Raw genomic sequence first — 12,386 nt, forward strand, 5'->3', positions numbered from 1 at the left:
CACGCGACCGTCATCGAGGCAGCTCCTGCAGCACGGAGTAAGAGGCACATGGCCCAGTGCACGACGGCAAACGGACAACGTCTCTGGCATGAGGGAGGAGGGCGGCAGTGAATTTTGTGCAGTGGGGGCGCCATGGAGGAGGGGTTGAGGTTTCACGGCTGGCGAGAAAGGACCTTCCGGGGAGAAGGTGATTTGGCTCCCACGATGTATGAATGGAGAATTGTGAGGGGGAACCATGTCTATACGGACACATTTGTCCGAAATGTGGTGTGGGGGGGTTATAGTTCTACCCCTGATGTTTGTCTTATGGGCTTGGGTCTGTGTACTGAGGGTCGGGGATAGTAGAGTAACTTTTCTTCTCCCAAATAGTGGGTGCGAGTGATTTCAGGCGAGGAGGGGTGTTTTGAAATAGTGGGCGCGAGCGACTTCGGGCGAGGAGGGCGTGTTTTGAAATAGTGGGCGCGAGCGATTTCGGGCGAGTGCTACATCTCCAACGTATCTATAATTTTTTATTGTTCCATGCTATTATATTACCCGTTTTGGATGTTTATGGGCTTTACTTTACACTTTTATATCATTTTTGGAACTAACCTACTAACCGGAGGCCCAGCCCAAATTGCTATTTTTTTGCCTATTTCAGTGTTTCGAAGAAAAGGAATATCAAACGGAGTCCAAACGGAATGAAACCTTCGGGAGCGATCTTTTTGGAACAAACGCAATCCAGGAGACTTGGAGTGGACGTTAAGAAGCAGCCGAGGTGGCCACGAGGCAGGAGGGCGCGCCCTAGGGGGGTGGGCGCGCCCCCCACCCTCGTGGCCCCCTCGTGGCTCCTTCTCCTATAAATACCTCCATACCCTGAAAACCTCCAGGAGCACCATGAAACCCTACTTCCACCGCCGCACCATTCTGTACCAGTGAGATCCCATCTTGGAGCCTTTTCCGGTGCTCCGCCGGAGGGGGGATCGATCACGGAGGGCTTCTACATCATCGCCAAGGCCTCTCCGATGAGTTGTGAGTAGTTTACCACAGACTTTCGGGTCCATAGTTATTAGCTAGATGGCTTCTTCTCTCTATTTGAATCTCAATACAAAGTTCTCCTCGATCTTCTTGGAGATCTATTCGATTTAACTCTTTCTGTGGTGTGTTTATCGAGATCCGATGAATTGTGGCTTTATGATCAAGTTTATCTATGACAAATATTTGAATCTCCTCTGAGTTCTTTTATGTGTGATTGGTTATCTTCGCAAGTCTCTTCGAATTATTAGTTTGGTTTGGCCTACTAGATTGATCTTTCTTGCAATGGCAGAAGTGCTTAGGTTTGGGTTCAATCTTGCGGTGTCCTTTCCCAGTGACAGCCGGGGCAGCAAGGCACGTATTGTATTGTTGCCATCGAGGATAAAAAGATGGGGTTTATATCATATTGCATGAATTTATCCATCTACATCATGTCATCTTGCCTAATGTGTTACTCTGTTCTTATGAACTTAATACTGTAGATGCATGCTGGATAGCGGTCGATGTGTGGAGTAATAGTAGTAGATGCAAAATCGTTTTGATCTACTTGTCGCGGGCGTGATGCCTATATACATGATCATGCCTAGATAATCTCATAACTATGCACTTTTCTATCAATTGCTCGACAGTAATTTGTTCACCCATCGTAATACTTATGCTATCTTGAGAGAAGCCACTAGTGAAACCTATGGCCCCTGGGTCTATCTTCCATCATATAAGTTTCCAATCTACTTTATTTTGCAATCTTTACTTTCCAATCTATATCATAAAAATACCAAAAATATTTATGTTATCTTATTATCTCTATCAGATCTCACTTTCACAAGTGGCCGTGAGGGATTGACTACCCCTTTATCACGTTGGTTGCGAGGTTCTTGTTTGTTTGTGTAGGTACGAGGGACGTGTGTGGAGCCTCCTACTGGATTGATACCTTGGTTCTCAAAAATTGAGGGAAATACTTACGCTACTTTGCTGCATCACCCTTTCCTCTTCAAGGGAAAACCAACGTAGTGCTCATGAGGTAGCAAGAAGGATTTCTGGCGCCGTTGCCGGGGAGGTCTTCGCTCAAGTCAAGATATACCAAGTACCCATCACAAACTCATCTCCCTCGCATTACATTTTTTGCCATTTGCCTCTCATTTACCTCTCCCCCACTTCACCCTTGCCGTTTTATTCGCCCTCTCTTTTCCGTTCACCTCTTTCTTGTTTGCTCCTAGTAATTGTTGTCTCTATGTCTGAAGCTGGGGAGGTTATCGTTGATAAGGACAATAGTAATAACATGGGAAATTTTGATGCTTTTGATGATCCTGTTGAAGAACCCACCATCTTGCATACTAAAAAGTTTCGAATCGGTAGTGGTAATATTATTGGAAAAGGGGTCATTCAAGATTTCCTTACTTGTTTCGGTGCTTTACCTTCTATGGGTTGCTCTATTCTTCATAGAACTAGTAGTCTTGCGGATGCTATCTCCTTGCTTATAATTGAACTTGAAAGACAGTTTATGCATATGCATCCTTGCATACAAAGGATTTTCTTAGAATTTTCTAATATTGAGCATTCTTCTGTTAAGCGCGCAGCTACCATCTTTTTGGCACATGAGTTCAGATTTATAATAAAAGAAGCCAAAGAAATTTTGGCGCACTATAGGGTGGACGCTGGCCGTCCCCCCATAGAGGCAATCCTCTTCAATCACGAGGACATAATGCATTTACAATCTATAGATCATGTTGCTTTTAATGAAAACCTTAGAAAAAAGGTTCCTACTAATGTTCTAGTTGATAGAATTTCTGAACTTAATAATGATTTTGCTATTCAAAACAATGAATTAGGATATTCTCTTGAGTATAGGCTCATGACTTTCTGCCAAAAGAATGCTTATAATGATGAATTGCTTGTGCAATATGAAGGGCTTAAGGAGGAACCCATACCTCCCGACCTTGATCTTGGGGACTTCTATCCCATTAAATTTAGACCTTTTGATTACTTCGCTTGCCATAAAGAAAACTTGCTGCTGAACGTAGGGAACACGAGATGAGTTTTCGTGATTTATCTTATTGTTATGTCAATACGTAGATCTATTCTTGCTTATATGCCTAGCTAGGGGCGTTAAACGATAGCGCTTGTTGGGAGGTAACCAAATTTTATTTTTGTTCCTTGCTTTTTGCTTTTGTTTAGTAATAAATAAATCATCTAGCTTATATTTGGATGTGGTTTTATGTTTTAATTAGTGTTTGTGCCAAGTAGAACCTATAGGACAGCCTACGGTGATAGTTAATTTGATTCTGCTGAAAAATAGAAACTTTTGCATGCACGAGAATAATTGCAGTAAATCACAGGGTGATTTTGAGTTGATTATTTTTGCAGTAAATCAATAGACAAATTGCCCAGAACTTCCTATTTTGGTAGGAGTTTTAGACTTTGAGAAGTGTTCGAAAGTTATAGATTCCTACAGATTGTTCTGTTTTTGACAGATTCTATTTTTCGTGTGTTGTTTGCTTATTTTGATGAATCTATGGCTAGTATCGGGGGGGTATGAACCATAGGGAAGTTGGAATACAGTAGGTTTAACACCAATATAAATAAAGAATGATTTCATTACAGTACCTTAAGTGGTGGTTTTTCTTTCTTGCACTAACAGAGCTTATGAGATTTCCTGTTGAGTTTTGTGTTGTGAAGTTTTCAAGTTTTGGGTAAGGATTTGATGGACTATGGAATAAGGAGTGCCAAGAACCTAAGCTTGGGGATGCCCATGGCACCCCAAGATAATTCAAGGACAACCAAAAGCCTAAGCTTGGGGATGCCCCGGAAGGCATCCCCTCTTTCGTCTTCGTCTATCGGTAACTTTACTTGGAGCTATGTTTTTTATTCACCACCTGATATGTGTTTTGCTTGGAGCGTCTTGTATGATATGAGTCTTCGCTTTTTAGTTTACCACAATCATACTTGTTGTACACACCTTTTGGGATAGACACAACATGATTCGGAATTTATTAGAATACTCTATGTGCTTCACTTATATCTTTTGAGCTAGATAATTTTGCTCTAGTGCTTCACTTATATCTTTTTAGAGAACGGCGGTGGATTTATTTTGTAGAAATTATTGATCTCTCATGCTTCACTTATATTATTTTGAGAGTCTTTTAGAACATCATGGTATTTTCTATGGTTATAAAATTGGTCCTAGAATGATGGGCATCCAAGTTGGGTATAATAACAACTATCATAGGAAGTGAATTGGATGCTATGATCAATTTGACGCTTGATAATTGTTTTGAGATATAGAGGTGGTGATATTAGAGTGATGCTAGTTGGGTAATTGTGAATTTAAGAAATACTTGTGTTGAAGTAGGCAAGTCCCGTAGCATGCACGTATGGTAAAAGTTGTGTAACAAATTTGTAGCATGGGGTGCTCTTTTGAGTGCCTTCCTTATGTGTAACGCCCCAGATTCGATGCGCCAGATGTCTTCCAGTTATTCTTCATCGTTGCCATGTCATTTTCTTGCATGTTGCATATTGCCATGTCATCATGGGCATCTCATTTTGCATACGTATTCGTGTCATGCATCCGAGCATTTTCCCCATTGTCCGTTTTGCAATCCGACACTCTTATGTCCTCCGGCGTCCCCCTTTTGTCTCTTGTTGTGAGCGGTTGTTAAACATTCTCGTAATGGACCGTGATTTGCCAAGCGGCCTTGGTACACCACCGGTAGACCGCCTGTCAAGTTTCGTGCCATTTGGAGGTTGTTTGATGCTCCAACGGTTAACCGCGTAGCCCGAAACCCTCTTCTTTGTGCAGACCAACACCCCTCCAAAGTGGCCCAACAACCCATCCAAACCCCCCTCCATGCTCTCGGTCGTTCGATCACGATCGTGTGGGCGAAAACCGCACCTCATTTGGACACTCCTAGCTCCCTCTACCTATATATATGTGCATCCCCCCGATTTTTCGCGCACATTAAACCCTAGCCAAACTCCTCCCCACCGCCAGACATGTCCGCCTCCGCGCCGGACGCGTCCACCGCCCGCCGCCACGTCGCTCCAGCCAATCGCCGGTCGCCACGTCACCCCGCCGCCCCTCTCCTCCAACCGCGCGCCGCCACCTGTCCCTCTCTCCACCCACTGCGTCGCGGCCCACGAAGCCCTGGCGCGGCCCGCCTGAGCCCATCCGGCCGCGCCACCGCCCCGGAGTTCGCGTCGCCGCCCTCTGCCTCGCTCTCTGCGCTGCCGATGCGCCGCCGCACCGCCCGGCCCCGCACCTCCGCACCGGGAACCCCGCCGCCGACCGCCCGGATCCGGCGTCGCCCGGCGCCGCCGTCGCGCGCCTTGCCCGGCGCCAAGCCCCGCCGCCGTGCCGTCGCGCGCCTCTATCGTCGGCGACCCTTGCCGCCCCGGCCGCTCCCGGAGGCCTCGCCGTCCGCGGCCGGGCCTCGCCCTCGCACCCCCTGCCAAGTCCGGCCCCGTGCCTCGCCGGATCTGCCGTCTCCGCTCCTCCCCGACCCCATCCACGACATCTCCGGCCGCATCTCCGGCGTACCTCAAAAACCGTGCCCGATCCAGATCTGAACGAGGTGGACCCTGAAATTCTTCTAAGTCCCCAGATTCTTGCATTTTTATTCCCACTTTGACCTGCCATAACTTGTTGCATACTGCTCCGTTTTGCGTGTATCATATATCAAAATATTCATCATGAGATGCTCTACATTTTGTTCCATTGTTCCATGTTTGTTTGAGTCCATCTTGATGCCCAAATCATCATTGCAAGAGTGCTATATGATGTTAAACTGCTGAAACTGTTACAACTTGCTGTTTTATCTTTTTCATTGCATTTTGTGTGTGCATCCTATGAGCATGAGCTCTACATGTGTTTTGTGCTACATCATGCCATCTTCAAAGTGGTGCAATCCATGTATTTTTGTGAGCCTTGTAGTGATTGTATCGAGATCGTGAAGTAGGGTACTTGCTGTTGCTGTTTTGCTAGACTGTTTCTGCTATATCCTGATGCTATGTAAACCTGCTGCTACAAGTCATTCTATGCATAATCTGGAGATGTTCACTAAGGAAGTTTTGTTATAAATGTCATGCCCTATAAATTCATGCCCCTGTTTTCATTCATAGCATGTTGTAACTTGTTGTAATCTTGCTCTCAAATTGCCAAATAATGTTGCTGTCAGCCTGTTAACATTAAGTTCAGTTTTGCCATGAGCTTTGCTAGTGATCCATGCACCCTATAAACTTTAGCTTTCCATGCTTAGCTTCATAAACATGTATTCTTACTGTTGGTCACCTTTTCATGCCATGTATTGCTCTGCGGTGAGTGGCACAAGCTCACCAACATGCCTACTTATTGTTGTTCCTGCCATGTCTGAATCTGTCATATCACTTGCCATGTTTGCATGGATGCTACCATGTTTTCTGTTGATCTTTGTAATTAGTTCAGTAAGGGAGTTTTGTTCTTTGTCTTTAGTATTAGCATGCCATACCTTTGTTTGGCATGATAAGTTCTTGTATCATGTTGTTTGATAGATCTAAACATTGCAACCTGATGTTATTTCTGCTAAGTCTGAAACTGTTATTATTTGCAATCTTGCCATGTCCTTTTGAGCATGTTCTAGTGATTTCTGGAGATAGCTCAATGCTCATGTTTTGTCATGATTTACTTGTACTTAATGCCCATGCCTTTTGTTCTTATGTAGAGATGCTCTAGCATATAGTTTTGATGCTTGCTAGATGCCTAGTTGTTGTTTTGGACAGCTTGTCCTTTAAACTTGTATAGTGTATGTGTTGAACCGTTGCTCCGTTTTGGGTGTGCTCTATATGAAACTTGCTTAGAATTGCATGTAGTTTCATATTATCATGTTGCATCCTTGTTTTGAGGTGTTTGCTTGATGTTTGTATGTGTTTTGCATCAATGCCATGTTTAACTTATTTTGCTCATATCTTCTAGGCCGTAGCTCCGAATTAAATGAACTTTATATGTAACTTAACTAGAATCTCGTGTAGATCATCTTGGTGCATCTTAACTTGCTGTTTAACAACTTGAACATAAGGTTTATTCAGTTCTGGACCACTTTCTAAATTTGCATATGAGGACTTACCGGAATTGTTACATGTTGTTTCCAGCCTCATTTAACCTTGCCTTGATATGTTGTTCTTGTTTGCATCATCTCTTGACATGAGTAGCCTCATCTAGCCTTGTCATGCATCAAGCTTAGTTGTGCATCATGTCATGTATATGTGTGGTGTGTTTACCATGTTGTGTGCTTCTTTTCGATAGTTCTCGTTTCGTTGCGATCGTGAGGATTCGTTCTTCTATGCTTGGTTCATCTTCATGGCTTCATCTTCTTCATGGACTCGTTCTTATTCCTTGCGGGATTTCAGGCAAGATGACCGTCACCTTGGATCTCATTACTATCATTGCTATGCTAGTTGCTTCGTTCTATCGCTATGCTGCGCTACCTATCACTTGTGCATCAAGCCTCCCAATTTGCCATATCAGCCTCTAACCTTTTTCACCCTTCCTAGCAAACTGTTGCTTGGCTATGTTACCGCTTTGCTCAGCCCCTCTTATAGCGTTGTTAGTTGCAGGTGAAGTTGAAGATTGCTCCATGGTGGACATGGTTATGTTGGGATATCACAATATCTCATATATTATTAATGCATCTATATACTTGGTAAAGGGTGGAAGTATCGGCCTTATGCCTGGTGTTTTGTTCCACTCTTGCCGCCCTAGTTTCTGTCATATCGGTATTATGTTCCCGGATTTTGCGTCCCTAACGCGGTTGGGTTATTTATGGGACCCCCTTGACAGTTCGCCTTGAATAAAACTCCTCCAGCAAGGCCCAACATTGGTTTTACCATTTGCCTACCACATATACCTTTCCCTTGGGAGTAATTAACCCGAGGGTCATCTTATTTTAGCCCCCAGGGCCAATGCTTGTCTAAGTGTTGGTCCAAACTAGAGCACCATGCGGGACCATCCCTTGGCAACTTGGGTTACGTCGGTACCTGTACGCTTCGCTTATCCGGTGTGTCCTGAGAACGATATACATGCGACTCCTATCGGGATTGTCGACACATCGGGCGGCTTTGCTGGTCTTGTTTTACCATTGTCGAAATGTCTTGTAACCGGGATTCCGAGACTGATCGGGTCTTCCTGGGAGAAGGAATATCCTTCATTGATCGTGAGATCTTATCATGGGCTAAGTTGGGACACCCCTGCAGGGTATAAACTTTCGAGAGCCGTGCCCGCGGTTATGTGGCAGATGGGAATTTGTTAAGATACGGTTGTAGATAACTTGACACCTGATTCGAATTAAAACGCATCAACCGCGTGTGTAGCCGTGATGGTCTCTTTCCGGCGGAGTCCGGGAAGTGAACACGGTTTTTGGGTTATGTTTGACGTAAGTAGCAGTTCAGGATCACCTCTTGATCATTGCTAGCTTCACGACCGTTCCGTTTGCTCTCTTCTCCCTCTTATTTGCGTATGTTAGCCACCATATATGCTTAGTCGCTGCTGCAACCTCACCACCTTACCCCTTCCTTTCCCATTATGCTTTGCTAGTCTTGATACCCATGGTAATGGGATTGCTGAGTCCTCGTGGCTCACAGATTACTACAACAATAGTTGCAGGTACAGGTTTGTGATGATCATGACGCGAGAGCGATGTTTGCTTGTTTTGGAGTTCTTCTCCTGCTTCTTCTTCGATCAGGGGATAGGTTCTAGGTCGGCAGCCTGGGCTAGCAGGGTGGATGTCGTTTGAGTTTCTATTTATGTTTCATCCGTAGTCGGATGTTGATCTTGTATATGAGGTATTGTTGTATTCTTGTGACATTGTATGTCTTGGTTGTATCCCCACTATTATGTAATGTTGATGTAATAATATCCACCTTGCAAAAGCGTCTTCAAGATGCGCTTCTATCCATGGTGGGACCTTCGAGTTCCATTAGGATAGGGTCGCATCTTGGGCGTGACAAGTTGGTATTAGAGCCTCGACCGACCATAGGAGCCCCCTTGATTGATCGAGTAGTTTGGCCGTTGTCGAGTCTAGAAGAAAACTTTTCGGAGTCTAGTTATATCGGAGAGGAGGATTTCTTTTTACTCCTCTGCCCTTTCGTCGCTCTGGTAAGGAATCTTGACGTAGGTGTTTTAAACCACTCCTCTTCATGTTCAAATTTTTCTTTAGGATCACGCGGTTAGTTTTGTTCGTTGTCCATCCTCTTTTATCCGGTGCATCTCTCGTCTAGTCGTCTCAAACCTCTTTGTCTTTTGCGAGATCAATCCTTAGTTCTTCCTCCACGATGTTGTTTCCTTGTCCGAAGTTGTCCTTGTTTTTCCCACCCGCCCACCCCTTTTCTTCTTGGAGCCGGAGTCCGTAATCGAGTATCCATCCTACTCGTGCGAAGCATTTGCATTCTTTCAACCGGTGTTTCCTCTTGAAGTTATTCATCGGGTTCCCCCTTCCAAGTTGCCTTTGTTTTCCAGCCCTCCCATCCTCTTCTTCCCGGAGCCTGAGTCTCTTTCGAGCATCAATTTTCATTCATACGGAGTCTCTTCAGTCTTCCCTTAATTATTTCAACCGGCGAATTCTCGTCTCATTCGTCATTCTTCATCCCTTTCTTTTTCTGGTGCACTCAATTCAAGTTTTTTGGGTTGATCACATTCTTTTCCCTCGGCTCAAGTGTTCTCCTTGCTCATTTGCCTCTCGCCATTCAATCATTCCGGAGTGTTCAAGAAATCTCAGGAGATTCGTCTGTGTTCCAATTAATTCGAGGTTATCACCTCATTCAAGTTTTTCAATGATTCCGGTGCATCATCTACATCTTCAAAAACCCTTTCCAATGGTGTTTTTCTTTTAGTGGGCCCTAACCCACAGGTCTTTTCCCAGGATCTTACCTGACTCTTCTAATTCTCCCGGGGTTATTCTCAAATTCTTTTCAAGTGTGACATAAGAACGAATTTCATCAGTCACATGCCTTCTCCAAGATCACTTTCAAATTCTTTTCATTGTGGGCTCAACCTCTCTGCTTTTCATTCTACCGTAGTATCTCAGTAATTTTTGTGGTGTTTCTCGTCATCATTTGAAGACCAAAGAAGAGTTTTCCTCTAAATCTTGCCCGTTCTCTTGAAGATTCGTGGTTCTAGCTTCATATTATCCTCGCGAATTATTCCATTTGTTAGATATTCCTTTTTCTCACCTATCCGGAGTATTTCAGGAGTTGATTTCTGTTTCTTTTCATCGGAGGCCATCATTCTAGAATAATTCTTCGTCCTCACATTTTAGCTACCATTATCCAATTATCCCGGTGCTTCATTCAAGTGTTCTTTTATCAGCTCATGATCTCTTTGTTCTTTTACATCTAAATCCCCTCAAGCATATTTGTTCTCCTAATTCTTCCTGGTGATTCATTCTCTTTCATCAGTCATTTTAGAATTCTTATGGTGGTTCGTCCAAGATTCTTTTTCCTTGATTATCATTCAATTCATTCGTTCTTTCCAATCCTATCGGTGGTTCATGAAGACTTTCTCAAGTTTTGTGCTATATTCCACTTAATCCTTTTCAAGAAGAATAAGTAGTATGTAAAAATCCATTGCTTGTCATCAATTTAATTTGGTGAAGGATAAGCATACAATAAATCTTATTCTTATTTCATCCAAGTGAGTAGTCCCTTCTTTCGGAGTTTGTTCTTGATGAATAAATTCTAGTTCCAAGTGTTTCATCTTTTCTTTCCCGGAGTTCAAAGCTTCCTCGACCATCTCGTCGGAATCCTCCATCGGAATCATCGCAAGGCTTTTATCTTATTATTTCCATCCCTCAATTCAATCTCATCATCTTTGGTTACTGGAGTTCATCTAGGTGGCTCGTCATGATTTAATTCTTTCTTCAAGAGTTCATCAAGATTCTTGTTGGTGGAGTTCAAGTATCTTTCTTCTCAAGTCTCGAAGTGTAATTAATTCTCCGTATTCTTTTGAAGTGGAGTTTTCCATTTCTTCGTTGCTCTCAGCTATCCAATCATTTCCGTTTGTGGCCGGTTATCACCTTATGATCTTGAGATGTTACCTATAAGACCACAACAAGCTTATTCTTTTCGTTGTTGATTTTCTCAATAACTCCGTTTAAACCTTCCTTCTAAAGATGCTTTCAATTTTAGTCGTGGCACAAGTTGTCATTTTCTTCTCCGTTCTTTTCATTCAACTCTTTCATTTCTTTCTGGAGGTTTTGTGTCATGTCTTCATCAAGTATCATTCCATCCTCTCAAGCTCGTGTTCTATCCTTCCATTTTCAGCCGGAGTGTTGCCTAAATTCCTTTCAGTCTTACTCGTTTCTTATCTCGTTCTAACCGGAGTGGTTTCATAGTCTATCTAATTGCGTGAGCATTTGATCCTTGTCATATTCGTTGTTCATCTTTTCTAACCGAGTGCTCTCGACTTTGTTCATCTTCTCTCTTGCATTCTTACTTCATCTCTTCCTCTTTTCCTCCCCGTCTCGGTCCTAAGATCTCGGGACGAGATCTCTTGTTAGTGGAGGAGTGTTGTAACGCCCCGGATTCGATGCGCCAGATGTCTTCCAGTTATTTGTCATCGTTGCCATGTAATTTGCTTGCGTGTTGCATATTGCCATGTCATCATGGGCATCTCATTTTGCATATGTGTTCGTCTCATGCATCCGAGCATTTTCCCCGTTGTCCGTTTTGCAATCCGACACTCCTATTTCCTCCGGTGTCCCCCTTTTGTATCTTGTTGTGAGCGGGTGTTAGACATTCTTGAAATGGACCGTGATTTGCCAAGCGGCCTTGGTACACCACCGGTAGACCACCTATCAAGTTTCGTGCCATTTGGAGGTCGTTTGATGCTCCAATGGTTAACCGCGTAGCCCGAAACCCCCTTCTTTTGTGCAGCCCAACAGCCCTCCAAAGTGGCCCAACAACCCATCCAAACAACCCTCCATGCTCTCGATCGTTTGATCATGATTGTGTGGGCGAAAACCGCACCTCATTTGGACACTCCTATCTCCCTCTACCTATAATATATGTGCATCCCCCCGATTTTTCGCGCAGATTAAACCCTAGCCAAACTCCTCCCCGCCGCCGGACATGTCCGCCTCCGCGCCGGACGCGTCCACCGCCCGCCGCCACGTCGCACCAGCCAATTGCCGGTCGCCACATCACCCCGCCGCCCCTCTCCTCCAACCGCGTGCCGCCACATGTCCCTCTCTCTCCTCCCACCGCGTCGCGGCCCGCCCGAGCCCATCCGGTTGCGCCGCCGCCCTGGAGTCTGCGCTGCCGCCGTCTGCCTCGCTCGTGCACCGCCGGTGCGCTGCCGGGCCGCCCGGCCCCGCACCTCCGCGCCGGGAACCCCGCCGCCGACCGCCCGG

This window comes from Triticum dicoccoides, chromosome 4B (assembly GCF_002162155.2).
Source record: "Triticum dicoccoides isolate Atlit2015 ecotype Zavitan chromosome 4B, WEW_v2.0, whole genome shotgun sequence".
Taxonomy (NCBI): domain Eukaryota; kingdom Viridiplantae; phylum Streptophyta; class Magnoliopsida; order Poales; family Poaceae; genus Triticum; species Triticum dicoccoides.